This window comes from Cupressus sempervirens, chromosome 10 (genome assembly GCF_028749045.1).
Source record: "Cupressus sempervirens isolate cs-2001-9-10 chromosome 10, ASM2874904v1, whole genome shotgun sequence".
Lineage (NCBI taxonomy): Eukaryota > Viridiplantae > Streptophyta > Pinopsida > Cupressales > Cupressaceae > Cupressus > Cupressus sempervirens.
This window is the reverse complement of record NC_143127.1, coordinates 411901571-411918593: the sequence shown is the minus strand read 5'-3', so window position 1 is coordinate 411918593 and position 17023 is coordinate 411901571. Positions and strand designations below refer to the sequence as shown.

General features: G+C 33.7%; 1 pseudogene; it reads left to right on the top strand.

The window, feature by feature from the left end:
- The first annotated feature begins 14960 nt into the window (after positions 1 to 14960).
- Positions 14961 to 16730, top strand: LOC149534445 (cytochrome P450 94A2 pseudogene; annotated as a pseudogene).
- The last annotated feature ends 293 nt before the right edge of the window (positions 16731 to 17023 follow it).

The window sequence follows — 17023 nt, the reverse complement described above, 5'->3', positions numbered from 1 at the left end:
AAAAAATTTATTGTGTTCCACTTAAGATTCAAAGTACATGTTGCAAATATCATGTCGAGTTTTCTATGCACCATGAATTATTACACATCATCTATTCTACTTTGCATATTAATGAAATGTAGGAGAATTGTGGTGCTAGTCGGATTTGAAAATCATCAAATGACTTGCTAGATCAATTTTTATGTCCTAGAATTGATGGTTGTTTCTTTTATAGAAATCCTTTCTTAAATGAGAAGTGTTCAAAATGTGGTGGCTTATCCGAGTTTGACACATGTTTCTATGAGGGGTGTGAAAAAGGTCTTGGGTGGACAATAGTAGGAAAAAAAGGTATGTGAAATGGTGAAATACACGTTGGAGAGTGGAGGTGAGGGCTCTAGATGTGAAATGGTTAAAAAAAATAAATTAGAATAGCTAATTTTATTTTAGATTTAAAAACAAATCTTTTCTACAACTATGCAAGTTATAGTCATAGGTCTTAGTGGTTGGATTGACAATATAGAATGTGTAAAGATACCTTTTCCATTAGCACTATTATATCAATTGTTGACTTTGTAGACAACTACATATTGTATCCCCAAAATGAGATACAATCTCAGTATTATAACTCCATTCATATTGCTATTTTGTCCACATAACATATAGGCATGCCTCTAATTGTGTGGAAGATAATAGAAAGATTGTTAGAGAGTGTCATATTTACATGTGTGATGATAGATCTCACTCTCATGATTTTGTGCAACATTGGTTTGAGAATTATGTTCTTTTCTTGTACGAGCATACCATTTGGTCAAATAATTGCATAGGTTAATTCAAGAATGCTTTTATATTTTATTGGTTGTGTAGGATAGATGTAGAGATGGGGGATGCATCATATTTGGAGTTTTTTTTTGAGTCTAACCATGGGAAAGGGGAAAATTATGGAGTAGAGGCACGTGTGAAGAGATCTCTAGTTAAGGAGTAATTGAATATTTCAAGAGTAGAGCCTCTTGATGTCGTAGCTTTTTTTTGATTGGTGAAATTCAACATTATCACAAGGGCGACTCTTGATTCAGTAGTATGTAGCTTATTTTGGTTGGTTGAGGAGGGGTCCATAGGTGATATATTATACTGAGATACTATTAGAAATTCATAAAAAATGCATTCATTTCAAAGCTTTGATTCAAGTACATGGGCCATTTGGACACAACAACTAGCTTGCTTTTGTCCTAGTTGATTTCAATGTGATTGGTATCACTGTGACTCAAGTGAGTGGGTGGACACATGGACTCCAAATTATCTTACTCCATTTTCTATAATATCCTCTATTAGAAATGATGATATGGAAATTTTAGTTAAGCATGACCATCTATCAAATCTTCTTCAACTAGGACATGTCTTTGCATTGGTTGCACCATAGAGGAATGATGATAAATCAAATTATTGATTAGTACATTGTGTAAGAGGTGAAAAAATTGTTGCATAACTGATTACATATGATGATGGATTCACATATCCTATTGGTTCAGTTGTTGTTTCTGGAATATGGCTACAAACATACATGCTTATAAGAAACAAAATTCCTACATTTGAAGACTATCATAATCACAAAAAAATTCTCATATACACATCTTATTATAGTAGAAAATGTGAATTTTTTGAAGCATCAATGGATACCAAAAGTGGAAGAACTTTTTACTATTAGTAATGGTGATAATGAAGCCCTATTGGAGACTCTAAAGTAGAGAGAGGACCATATAAGAACACTCAACTAGGTATATTTACTTCTTTGTTCTTTTGTTCATAATGATTCAGTAAACTGATGATTATCTTGTTTAAATTCAATGGAATTATTATTATGTAGTCATAATACTAATATTTTTCATTATACTGGAATGTAGGTACATCAGAAAGAGTAGTCATGCATGCAGATAAAAACCAAATAAGGAGTGAAATGAAGAAAAATCAATTCTATTTTTGACAATACAATTTTTGACACTATGATTTTCGGTAGTTGTGTATTGATGTAACAATGATGAAACATGTGAGATGTTGTAAATATAAACTTTTTGATTTAATATAAGAAACAAGGATCTTTTTACTTAATATAATTAATGTGAAGGGAGCTAAAAAATGATGTTTTTACTTAATACTAACATAAAACTTGCATTGCACCTGATGCCAAAAAATTGAGGGAACTTCAAAATGGTGTTTTTACTTAATACTAATCCTCGTGACACCCTTTGTTTGACCACAGGGAGCCTAAAATGCTTGTGGCCACCCCATACCAAAGAGTCTCTAAGATGATCTAAGTGCATTTGGAGATCGATCTTCTGAGGGTCATAAATATAAGCTCATGAGGGATATTGGTGAAATGTTAAATTCTATAGTTTGATGATGTCAAGATCTAAGATAACTAATCTCATTTCAAAGAGATCACATTCTTTCTATATTTGGCACAATGATCTCACCCAATGCCAAAACTTGTAGTGTGCCTTAGTTCATTGGTGCATCACTACATAGTTTGAAACCACTGATCATGGCATCAAATCATCAACATCATCAACTTTGGATAAGCAGGTGAACCCTAGCGACATCCTTTTTCTAATCATGAAAAACCTAAAACATTCATGGTCACCCCATACTAAAGAGTCTCTAAGATGCTCTAGCAACGTTTGGAGATCAATCTTTAGAGGGTTGTAACCTAGAGCTCGTGATTGATATTAGTGAAATATAAAATTCTATAGGACAATAATGTTGAGTTCTACAATAACCTATCTCATTTAGGAGACATCACATTCCATTTTGATTTGGCACAATGGTCTCGCCTGGTGCCCAAACTTGTAGTGTGCCTTAGTTCATTGGTGCATCACTATGTAATTTTTAAACCATTGATCATGGCATCAAATTGGTAGTGCCATTAGCTATGGATGGGCAAGTGAACTCTAGTGACACACTTGTTATTACCATAGAGAGACTACAATGTTTGGGGTACCCTATACCAAAGAGTCTCTAAGATGCTCTAAGTACATTTCGTGATCAATAGTCCAAGGGTCGTAACTCAGAGCTCATGATGGCTATTGGTGAAATGTAAAATTCTACAAAATTATGACGTCAAGGTCTATAGTAACCTATCTCATTTGGGAGAGATCACATTCTATTTCAATTTGGCCTAATGATCTTGCCCAATGCAAAAAACTTACAGTGTGTCTTAGTACATTGGTGCATCACTTTGTAACTTTGAAAACACTGATTGTAGCATTGAATCATTAGTGCCATTAGATCTGGATGGGTAGTCAAACCCTAGAGAACCTCTTATTCTAATTGTAGAGAGCCTACAACATTCAAGGCCACTCCATAACGAAGAGTCATTAAGATGCCCTAATTGCCTTTCAAGATCAATCTTCTGAGGTTCCTCACTTGAAGCTCGTGAGAGATATCAATAAAATGTTGAATGAGATAAGAAAATGATATCAAGTTCAAAGATAGCCTATCTCATTTCAGAGAGATAACATTCCATTTGGATTTGACACAATAATCTCTCTTGATCCCAAAACTTGCAGTGTTCCTCAGTTCATTAGTGCATCACTGTGTAACTTTAAAACCATTGATCGTGGCATCAAATTGTCAGCACCATTAGCTCTAGATGGGTAGGTGAAGCCTAGTGACATTCTTTTTCTGATCGTAGAGAGCCTACAATGTTCATGGCCACCGCATACTAAAGAGTCTCTAAGATGCTCTAAGTGCATTTGGAGATCGATCTTCCAAAGGTTGTAACTCAAATCTTGTGAACGCTATCAATGAAATGTCAAATGCTACAATATGGTGATTTTGATGTCTACAATAACCTCTCTCATTTCAAAGAGATCACATTCCATTTGGATTTGGCACAATGATCTTGTTTAATACCAAAATTTATAGTGTGTCTCAGTTCATTGGTTCATCATTACATAACTTTAAAACCATTGATCATGGCATTGAATTACCAATGCCATTAGCTTAGGATAGGCAAGTGAACCCTTGTGACACCCTTGTTCTGACTATGGAGATTCTACAATGTTCATAGCCACCCCATACTGAAGAGTCTCTAAGATGGTCTAAGTGCATTTGGAGATCAATCTTCTGAGTGTCATAACTTAGAGCTTGTGAGGGCTATCACCAAAACATTAAATTCTACAAGATGAAAATTTTTGAGGTCTACAATAACCTATCTAATTTCAAAGAGATCAAATTCCATTTGGATTTGGCACAACAATCTTGCCTGATGCCAAAACATGTAATGTGCCTTAGTTCATTGGTGCGTCACTATGCAGATTTGAAAGGGCTAATCATGACATCAAATCATCATCACCATTAGCTTTGGATGGGTGGTTGAACCCTATTGCACCCTTATATTGACCACAAAGAGACTACGACATTTTCTTCCACCCCATACCAAACAGTCTCTAAGATTCTATAAGTGCATTTAGAGATCAATCTTCTGAGGGTCATAACTCAGAGCTCATGAGAGATATCAATGAAATTTCAAATGCAACAAGAAGGTGATGTCAAGGTATACAATAAAATCTCTCATTTTGAAGAGATCACATTTTGTTTGGATTTGACACAATGACCTTTCCTAATGCCAAAAATTGCATTGTATATCACTTCATTACTACATCATTCTTCTACTTTCAAACCATTAATCATGGCATCAAATCGTTAGTTTTTTTACCTACGGATGGTTGGGTGAACCCTACAGATACCCCTATTTTGACCACAGAGCCTGTATAATGCTTGCAACTACTACATATTGAAGTGTCTAATAAGACCAAAGATGGGCTCCTAAGACCAAATTAGCCATGGATTTGATTAATTGTAGATATCTTAAGGGAGTAAAAACATCATTTCAATTTAAATATATATGATATAGTTTCAAATTAAACATTGCATTAAAATTTGATAATAAAGTTTGATAAAAATTTCTTCACAAATTAGTATATTTGGATCAAATATAAAAAACATGATCAAAACAAATGATATTCACAATTATTTTAGCCTTAGCTTCCTCATATTTTCTAAAGGATTCAGCCGCAGTGTCTATTTATTCTTTCAATAGTGCAATAATGCCTTCACTAAGTCACTATCAATTTCATGATCAAAACCTTGTAACCAAGCCTCCCTCAACTTCACTGCTAGTACAAATGTATTATCTACATAACTACAATAAAACATATGTCATCTTAATACCTTGTTACCAATTCTCAGGTATCCTCATCCTTATCTTCATTCTTTTCTTGAATTCCTCAAATTTGCTCCTAATTAAGTAATGCGTTCACTTAATTATCTTCTCATTGGTTTGTTTTGTTTCCAAACAATACCACTAATACCTAGAAAATATTTCTAAATGTAAAAAAAGATACATATAATGAGGGATCCAAACCTACACATTGAATTCTTTTCCTTTTTGATAGATGATAGAGTTTTTGCTAATTGCAATCTTTGAAGCTTGGCAAGATCATATTCATGATCTTTCATCACTTTTTCCATGCTTGACCCACTGCCAGACATGGCACATTGTACAGTCTATTTGACTGGTAAAATTTGTGAGTTATAACTCTCATAGAAAATTTGATTAGTGGATCAAAAATGTTTGTAATAGACAAACCTCATCCATTGAACTTGGTACCTATGTTTTTCTCAATTTCCTCTTGACTTAAGCATCACATAGGGGTAAAATTATAAAGTTGTGTCACCTTTCAAGATAACTTATCAGAATGACTGAATTTGAGTATTTCTATCCCAAAATCATTTTTTTTCAAACATATGATCTAGATAAATTCATTTTAGCTAAGTTAGATATGGTCTCACACTTTTCCAATTGGAAATGTCTATTAAATGCATGTTTTATACTAGTTTGTATCCAATTTCCAAAGAAATTAAATTATTTCAGAAAACTAATGATTTAATAACTCTTACTATTTGTTGTGATATTTTTCATGTACATATGAACATCATTTTGTAGAGCTCAAAGTAAAGAATATTCTAATATATATTTTAGAGTGCTTTAATTGGATATAATATATTGTAATTAAAAAATTCTATATCCACATATTTTAACACTAAAATAGGTTTTCATTTTAAGAAAGCCAAAAAATGTTAAATTATATCAAAAAAATTTAAAATTATATGGCGTTTTAGAGGAAAGAGTCCTCTTCTAGAATGTATAATTTTTATTTTGGTTAGAATAGATTTATTTTCAAAATGTGGTGGGAGATGAAAGCCATCAATTTCAGGTGAGTTGAAATTTGAATCATTATAAAAGAAAAAATATAGGTCTAAATCTAATTTTTATTTTTGATTGTTCTAGCTATGTATGTTATCTATGACATAGTTTGAGTTCAAATAGATATAAGATTATTTTCATATAGTGTTGTGGTGGGAACTAAATCCCTAATTTTCAACATTTTTAAGAAACTTAAAAATCATCTATAAAAATTAGAAAAGTATATCAATTCTTATTCCAAATAATTATTAAAAATTATAATCCTAAACTTCATCCATTTCTACACATATCATCAATTTACTTCATTTTCAATCTCTAAATAATAATACCTATTTTATGTCATTTAAGGTGAATAGTTATACTTTTGTTATCCTTTTCCTTTACAAAAGGTGACATAGGTTTGTGCTTTTACAAATTATAGTTTTCTTCTTATCTAGGGTCAGATAGCCTGTAACTTTGTGAATTATTTTCTTTGTGATCTCCTCAGGTCTATTCTATAACCAAAACTTTAGGTCATGTATCCTTCTTAAAACAATTTTAATCCATTAAATCTTGAAATTTCTTGGAAACTCTAGGGCACAAGTTAACCCTTTCCTTTCAACAACTTTAAATTCATTCTTCAAGATTTATTTACTACATAACTTCTCATATGCTTCTCTTATCTCATAATCTCCTACTTCTGCAATCTTAGACATATAACAACTCCTTACATTATGGATCATAATAACTTTGGGTGGTATCAAGGATACTACACCCATTGAATCTCCTTTCGTTGCAATTTATGGAACAACACAAAACTTTTTTTGAGGATAGATGTTACTCTTCACCAATTGAATTCTACTAACCACATGGCTTGTTGCTACAATAGATGAAGCTACCATTTTATTTGTTACAATTTGAAGTCTTTTCTTTCTTCTCTAAATTATTTCGTACAATTAATATCTTTACTTGTTCAATCTTCTCATCCAATTTTTTCTTGAAATCTTTTTCTAGTTACTCAAATCACCAAATTCCTCTATGCTCTCGAGATCTATATGCAAGGTATGAGATAGTGTCTTCAAGATTTGATATATACCTTCTTTTGGCCAATTTAGGGTGTCGATTAGTGTTGTGTACTAAGGTAGGTGGAATACAACTATCATGGTCAAAATTGGTGCCTTTGAACTAGGTCTTTATTTTACAACTCAAACTCTTCCATTCCACACAACCTCTATACTAGTTTACTTTTGAAATTCTTGGTCCATGTTGCAATGCTCAGTCAGCATAGACAATTTTATTGATGTCCAAAAACCCTTCATAAATCTATTCTTATGCATCTTCATATATGCAAATATGATCTTTGGCACATTTCATTTAAGGAAATGATGTATGATTTATTAATTAAATATGAAGTTCCATACAACCTTCCTTGCTTTGTTTGAGATGACATGATCACATTCTCTATTGGATTTGATCATGTCAACTCCATTTGCTACATTATTTCCATCTTTTGCATTCTTCTTTCCATTTTTGGTTCATCTCCTTCTTTATTTGTTCAATGTCTATTTTACCTTTACCTTTGTCTTTTGTTTGATTTGTTGATTGTATTTGTTACCTATAATTCTTGCTTATATCTCCAAACTTGTCACATTTGTTACAAGCATTATTAAGTGCATAGTTTTACCTCTAATATATCCAGTAAGGTTTTGTCTATGATCTGCACTCATAAGCTCTATGCCCATACTTTTGACTATTAATAGCAATATCCTTCAAATCTAGGTGTAGTAGGTGCATTCCTCATTCTTGACCTATGCTCATGTACTTGATGCCTTTGTTTCTTGTAGTTAAAATATTGACCAATATATTTAGGGTTAGGATTTTGCATATCATATTTGCATAGACAAAAAATTTTGTATGACCAAGTTTTCCATAGTGATAGCATGTTGGTTTTCCCTATGACTTTGTATTCCTCAATTCTCCATTCCTAGATGATTCTCCTTGCTTAGTGCATGAATGTCCCAAGCCATCAGTATTGCTAGATGACTTCATAATTTCTTCAAAATTATTTCATTTCTTATTTCAACTTGTTGAATATCTCCATAGATTCTTTCTCAATTTTAGTTCATTCTTCGGTATGATCTTCTATGATTTAGATTTTCTATTTCCAAATCCTTTTGATTCAATTCCTGATTTGAAAGCATCAGCTGATTCATCATGTCTAGTTGAGTGCTAATGAGCTTCTATACATGTAATAGATCCTTTCTTCAAGTTTGGTAGCCATTACTCTTTTGTCTTCTTCAGCCATAGCCATGTCTTTTTCAACTTTCTTCTTTTTCTTAGTCATTCCACATAATCTTAGTAATTGGAAATTTCATGTTCTCTTTTTAGTCCTCTTATTTATTCATTTATGAGTTTGTTCTTTTCAAGTAGATCTATAGATGCTTTGTCATTTGGACTAATTGATTCAAAAATCCTTTAGTCTCAACATATTCATAGGAACTTTTTTTATCTTGGATATCCAATTCCTTTATTCCTTTTAGGGGTTTCTTCAGATCTTGTCTCAAGCTTTCTCAAGTTTCTTTTTTCTAAGTTGGATGTCAATCACCTAATTGTCAATTACCCTGTCTAGTTTATAAGCCTCCATCTTTAAGTGATTAAGCTTCTCTAAGAGAACCAAACAACTCTGATGTTAATTGTTGATTGATGGAAGTACAAATAGGATAAAAAGACACTGAGAGGGTGGTGAACCAGAATCTAAAGTAGTTTTACTTTTCAATAATTTATTCACACATTCACCAGTTGTATTGTGCATGTAAAACTTGTAAGAGTAAACTTGGTGTAACATGTGAATCTAATTTATCAAATGCATGAAAATAAAAACATAACACAATATTTGTTACCCAAAAAACCTCCAAGGTGAAGGTAAAACTAGGGTGGGGATGACATCCAAAAATATTCACTACTATAGTAATAAAGATAACTTGTTAGGTTTACAATGTTTGATCATAATATACGATATATCCTATGAAAGGTTTGTACTATTAAAAGCATGTTGCAAGGTTTCACCTTGTTAAAGGATTTAACACTTACAATAAAGTAAGGACTCTATTAGGATATTTGCAAAGATATGTTAAGACCACTCTATTAACAAATTTCCTTGATTCAAGTTGATTAAAAATTATTCAGAATTTGGCTCCTGGTATGCTCTATAAAATGATTTTGAGTCTTCTCTTTTCAAATTGATCCTCTCTTCTTATCTGATAAATTTTTCTTTCCCCTTTACTGCTCTGAGTAGGTCACTTGATTTTCCAAGAGATAACAAAACACTTCCACTAACTTCTGCTATAATCTTGATCCTTAACTTTACCATTCACATATTACTCATTGTCTGTCACATTGTTTGCATACTCTCTTTTTCCTCCGAGCGTTTTTCTCCTTTTTCTCCTCTATTTCTAGGTGAAAAATATTCTCTATTTAAAGAGTTCCATAAAAAAATTTCTAGGTGATTCCATATTTTGCCTCTTCATTTGAATCATTGATCACAAAACATAGGGATCTATGATCCACATCATAAACATATAAAAATTTATGTAATAACCTCTACAAATATTAAATTTTTCTTCCATGTTAGCTTGAAAAAGAATTTACCTCAATGTTTGTATAATTTCTTAGCACTTATTTTTTTTGATACTCAACATAGTTGATGCTCAGTCTGTATTATGCTCGGCATATAATTATGTAACTCAACACTTATATGATTGAACTGCTTGGTAGGTGTTGAGCTCATCTTGTATAGAAAATACTCGGTGACTATACACTTACTTAGCTCCTATAGAGCTTAGTACACACATACTTATGTACAAGACTCAGCCTATAAAGAGTAAATCGGTCATAGTGATGACCATTTTACTCTTTTTAATAAATGACTAAGTGTTTAAGACTAATATACAACATTAGTTAGAGATACAAACACATATTTATTACAATGATAACAATATCCATGAAATATTCGAGTAACATTAGACTTACCATTTTTTCTCCTATGTACATTTTTTGTGTCTCTAGGATTTCCACAATAATAGCATGCAGGTTTATTTGGATTTGAATTGGTGTACAAATTTCTTTTCTTGTCTTTCTTTGATGATTCTTCTTGCTTGGTTGAAGAGTACTCAGTATAGCCTAAGCTAGTTCTATCCCTTGGTCACCTTTGTCTTTTGTGTGTTCATCCAATATTCTGATACTTTCTTGTGATCTATTCATTCTCTCAATTAGTTCTTTCTTAGATTTCAATTCACTCTTGAGCCTTTTATTTTTAAACCTTAATTCAACAATTTCTTAAAATTTCCTTCCAATTTCATGACTTGCACTGAGTAGTTGGTCTATCATGTCAAAGTGATTTTCTATCAATCTTGAAATCTGTTCATCTTTTGCATCCAATCTTGCAGCAATTTGTCTCTTATCTTTTGCAATAATATTCTTGCAGTCTTAAACTTTTCTACTATGCTCCATTTATTCATTGTACCGCATAGAGTCATCTTCATGTTCCTTTTTGAGATCTTTTACTTTTTTAGTAAGACTATGGTTTTTCTCCAATAGAATAGCTATAATAACATCATATTCATCATACATGTTTCCATAAGATAATTCTATAATAATTTTCTCCTATTACCTTGTCTCATTAGTTTTCCAGGAAATTTATTTCCTCCTATTCAATGACTTCTTTAGGTTGTTCTTTATCTTAGTGATTTAATTCATGGCCATCCTCAATTCAAGTATCCAATTCTCAATATTCATGTATAGTCTATACTTCTCTATGACTCTGATCTTTTACTCTTAGCTGATAAAACCTTCAACAAGAGTACTAATCTCTAAACCAATTGTTGGAATCTTAGGAGAAGTAGGATATTGAGAGGAGGAGGTGGGGTGATTTAGTATCCTCAATACTTTTAACTTCAAACAATTTTTAGTTCTTTCATTTCCCTTCAATAACTCAGTAGTCACATAACATTCATCACAATACTTTGTAAGTGAAAGTAACTATATCTATTCTAACTTGATTCAACTTTGCAAACACAAACATATAACCATAAAATCATAACACACCACATTCATTTGGTATCATTGAAACCCTTGGTCAAAGGCAAAATTGTAATGCAGATGGTAACCAAAAATACTTCACTACTATAGTAAGAGGTTGCCTGATTAGGGCTTACAATATTTTCTTACTTCTAGTGACTTACTCAATTAAGAGTAAACAATAAGATCTACAAGTATCAACCTTTTTTCAAGGATTTTATGACACTCTATAAGTGTGTACTCAGTTAAGATATTTACTACAAATTATTAACTATATCTTTTTTATGGATTTAAAACTACTATGATGATGATAAAGTAGTGGAAAATTATCTTTATGGTAGAAACTTACTTTTCTTGATTAGACCCCTCTTTTGATCACTAGATATCACCTTATGTGATAGATCTACAATTCCTCTCTTTACTATTAGGATTTTGATCTTTGATCTCTAATAAATATGTCCTCTCTAATATTTGGTTCAATACTTTACTTCATATCAATACCTTAGCTTCCTCCTCATAAACTATGATCAAGCAACCTTCTAAAATTGTTTTATAATGCTCTTATAGTTTTCATTCACTTCTTTGTGATCTAACCAAATTAGGTTTTGGATTTTGGTAGAATACATCTCAAGTTTGAAATCAACACTTCTAAATTAATCCATCATTTCCTTTCTTTTATATCTTTAATTTTATTTGACTTTAAACCTTTAAATCATAACATAATCAATGCAAATTCTTCAAGAAATCTTACCAAATATTTTCCTCAAACTATGTAAACTATATTCTTCACTTAGTGTGATTAGGCCTCATTAGATTTTGTACCAATACAAATTGTTATGTATTCTTTGTATCACTTGATAGATACAATTTTATCATTTTCTATTACTTGGTATATTCTTATCTTGGTGACCTTTGACTTGCTTGGTATAGACTTTACTTGGTATATTCTATTCAGCGCAGTAGGTGTGTTGTCACTGTGTAAACACTAAGATCAAGTAGTTGTAACACTATTTCATCTCCTACTTTATTGCTCAAGCATTATTGTGGCTCAGATTCTATCCATACTCTCACTTGGTTTTATTCACTAATTGGTAACATGATAATCCATGGGATTAATAGTTGGGGGTATAAAAATTAACCAAGTACTAAGAGAGGTTGTTCATTGTTAAATTTGTGAAAAAATTTATAGAGGCGAATTTATGGCCAAACAACTTACAAGGATTGAAAAGGGTGACAATGCCACTAGACACCCCATCAATGTCACTATAGAAAAAAGTGGTAGTAGACAAGACTTTCTTCATAAGAATATGAAAAGAAGTTTAAGTCATTTTAACTTCTTGTATGAGAACAACATCAAGCTTGAAATCCATAATTCTTTGTTTGAAACATACATGTTTTGAGGGTTGTTTGGAGCTCTCATATTCCAATAAGGACATTTCATTTTTAAAAGTTCTAAGTTTCCCCTAAAGTTAGTTGCTTTCCATTGGAAAATTCCCTAGCCACCTCCTTAATTCTTAAGATTCTCATAGAAGGTCTTCCAAGTTTTGTATTAGCTCCCATATCCACCTATTTTTTTATTTGGTCTTTTTTTTTGTCTTTTTCCAATCATCTTGACCATTATCTATTTGGGAGGTTGCTATAGATTTACTGGTAGGGGAAGTGGCAATAGTTAGGAGGTTTCTAGTGTAAGAATAGGCTCGCATAAATTTTGGGTGTTGAGGCTAGGGCTCTAACCAATAACCTTGCCGAGGAGGGGAAGGTGAAATATCCCCAATTACTAATGACCTTCCCACAAGCCATCACCAGAGAATATGATGGTGAATGTAAGGAATCCACTCTAAGAAGATTTTGTGCTAATGATGAGGAGGTCAATGTCTCTAAGGGTGTAGCTAGAGTCATTAAAGTCCCTTGGATTAATATCTCTATATCTTGAGGAATTTATCCATCTTCCAAGTCCATACTCACCAAAGTGGTTAGCTTAGGAGATGTTAGGGTTTTGAGAACCTCAAGCATCTCCAACTTAAAAGGGTGTTCAATCTATATACCTTCTACTCCCGTTGTGCTAGTCTATGCCATTTTTTCCTTTGTCTCATTAAGCTCATCCTAGGGGGAGACTTTCTCCTTCATTTTTAGGCCCTTTTATTAGAAGCTTTGTAATAAAAAATAGTGACCTATGTCTGACCCCTCATTTAGATTTGACAGAGATGAAGTTGGGGAGGGTTTTGTTATCAACAACATTAACACAAAACTATGTATACACTAGTCGAGACTTTTACATTGTGATAAGATTAGTGCCACAAGGTGTTGAAAAGTATTATCATCTTAGAATTCCAAAAGGAGGCATAGTAATGAACATAAACATGGGTTAGGTGGTGAAGCTCAACATTTGGGTCAAAACCAGGTTTCTACTTTGAGAGAGTAAGGTTATGGTTTGTGTAGTGGTAAAATTCAAACAAGACATGGATTAGGTCCAATTTACTATTGAATTCAAAGTAAAAAGACCCCTTGGGATAGAAGAAACCCACACATTGTCTTTTACTTTCTAGAGGTTAGACAACCATTTCTTCACCATATCCACTGAAGAATGGAAGGCAAGGAATCTTCTCACCAAGCAAAGGTGAAGTGAGGAAGCTATATTATCCATGATTGCATCAGGGAGGAAATTTTTTGTGTCATCTACATCATCAAGGATTTTTGGTTGGAAGACAACATGAACATATTTCTTGTGACCCACCAAGACTCCTTTCTAGCCCACAACAAGGTCACATGTGGCCTTCAAGGTATCTGTAGTAACTAAGCCAATAAGAAGAAGTTAGGGGGTGCTAGTGGGGTCTAGGAGGATGTCATGAATCATATATGTCTAAGGTGGCCAAAAGAACATCGTCAATTGCATCTTAAGATCCTAAAATAAGTGTCAAGTCTAGACAAATGTCTGTGAGTGAAAGAGACTGGGTTGGTAGGGTGGGGTGGGCAGGGGAGGGGGCTTATCCTAGGGGCTGAGCACTCCCAACGGGAATGGCCATGAAAGAGCTGGTGTCAAATAGAGAAGGGACATGAATTTTTGTTGAATTCGATAGTAGATGATACATAAAGAGATATGAAGACCAATTGAAATTTCGTTATTGGAATTTAACTTTATATTTTTAAGACAATCTTATTGATTTATATTTCACCACTCACTTTGCAACAACCTAACTCTTATAAAAATGAATGAAATACTTAACACTCATTGTAATAAGATAATACTTTAGAAATGAAGCACAAAATTTTGCAAAAGTAAAATAAAATTTATCCATTCTAATAAAATCTTCCCAAATTTTTAATATACGTCTATGAACAAAATACTATCTTCTTGTTGTCTCAACGTCAAGATGATGGCCTACTGCATACCTGTTAAGAGACGTCTAAAATGAATACTTTAAATTAGATAAAAGAACAATCGAGCAATTCGGCCTGACATAGAAAAAATTAATAAAACGAAGTTTTGGAAAGGGACTTTCTTATACTAACGAAAAGGCAACTTGATAAACGCAAGGAATATGGTCGACTCAACAACTGTTCAATTACTGATGCGTAACCGTTCTTCCCCGTTGCTCTGTGCACGTTATGCTTACAGCATCTCTTTAGATTATTAAATTTAGTTCAATAACTACATCTCATCGACCTTAATGTCAAACTAGTTATCTCAGATTTATCAAAGATAAAGGAATAATATTTAAAAGCAGCTCCAGCGGAGTGCTCAAAATACTGATAGAGGGAATCTGACCTGAGTACTATCGGTTACAGAGAATGGCTGCGGAATTATTTTTTCTAGGCGTTTTCGTTGTTTTAGTTGGGTATTTTTTGCTATGTTTTCTAAGAAGAAAGAATGTGAACAAGCACTGCAACGCCCCTGTTAACTATCCCATTGTCGGCTGCGCATTCGAGTTCTTGAAAAATCGTCACAAATTTCTGCAATGGTTCACAGAAACCATGGAAAATATGCCAACAAATACATTCCGGGCCGACCGGCCAGGTGGAGTGAGAGATATCATTACTGCAAATCCTGCAAACGTGGAGCATATTCTCAAAACCAAATTTGAAGACTACCCAAAGGGAGAACGCTTCACCTTCCTTCTCCACGATTTCTTGGATCGAGGTATTTTCAATGCCGACGGCGAGCTGTGGAAGATGCAAAGAAAGACAGCAAGCTACGAGTTTAACACCAAGTCTCTCAGAAGCTTCGTGGTGGAGACAGTGCACTGGGAGATTCAGAACCGGCTGGTGCCAGTCCTAATCAACGCAGCTAAAACGGGTGAGTCTTTAGATTTGCAAGATATTTTGCAGAGATTCGCATTTGGTAATATTTGTAGCGTAGCGTTTGGGGTGGATCCTGCCTGTCTACTCCCCTCAATGCTCACTTCACCTTTTGCAAAGGCTTTTGATGATGCCACTGAAATTAGCGCCGGAAGGTTCTATTCTGCTTTCCCCTTTTGGCGGAGAGTGATGAGCGTGCTTAACATTGGCTCTGAAAAGCGCTTGCGGGAAGCTGTTCAAGTTGTGGACAAATTTGCTTTGGATGTGGTCAGTAGCAGAAGGAAGGAGATTTTGGCGAGTACGGGACCTGGCAGTGAAAGAGAGGATCTGCTTTCGAGGCTTGTGGCTGCACTTTCAAACAAGTCAGTGCATAAATTAGGGTTGGATGATCAGTCGGAAAGTGAGGGCCAAGAATCAAGTGGTGCAATGAATCTGTTTTTGAAGGAGATGGTGGTGAGCTTTGTTTTGACAGGCAGAGATACAACTTCTGCTGCTCTCACATAGTTTTTCTGGCTTCTCTCTTCTCACCAGAGTGTAGAGCACACTGAAATCATAGAGATATTGGGAAAGAGATCGAGACCAGCACGTGCCGATGAAGAAGGGGTTGGTTTCAGCTTTGAGGAGTTGAAGGTTATGAAATATCGGCACGCTGCTCTGTGCGAGTCGATGCGGCTTTATCCTCCGGTGGCTGTTGATACTAAACTTGCCTCCAAAGACGATGTTTTACCGGACGGGACTTGTGTGAAAAAGGGAACACATTTGAATTACTGTAGTTATGCGATGGGCAGGATGGAAATTATTTGGGGGTAGTGACTGTTTGCAGTTTAATCCCCAGAGATGGTTGAAAGAAGGGGAATTTGTGGGAGCGAATCCATACAAGTTTCCAGTATTCCATGCTGGACCTTGAGTATGTCCGGCCAAAGAGATGGCCTTCATACAGATGAAATCTATTGTGGCTTCAATTATTCACAGTTTCCGTTTGGAGATTGATGATGGGATTGCGTGTCCAGATTATGTGGTGTCTCTGACCATGCGAATGAGAGGTGGGCTGCCCATTACTGTCCGATGTCGACGAGAATTATGTATCTGCTTGATGGGAATATTACGTATGAAAGATATTTCTGAGTTGGTTGAATGATCATGTGCTTACCTAACATATTACGTTATTATATTCAGCCTTCTTTATCCATATTGTCATGTTCAACTACCAGTTGAAAGATCAAGTGGTGACAATATTCTAAAATAATTTTAAAATAATTGTTCATTTTAAGTCCCTGCCTATAAATAGGCAAGGGAATAATGTTCCCACTTACTCTTGCTATTAATTTTTATTATCAAAAGTAGTGAATTCTAAAGTTCAAAATTTATTTTATTTTTAAATTAATTTTCTACCACTAATTTCTAATTGTAGATTAGTTACTAGCAATTTTT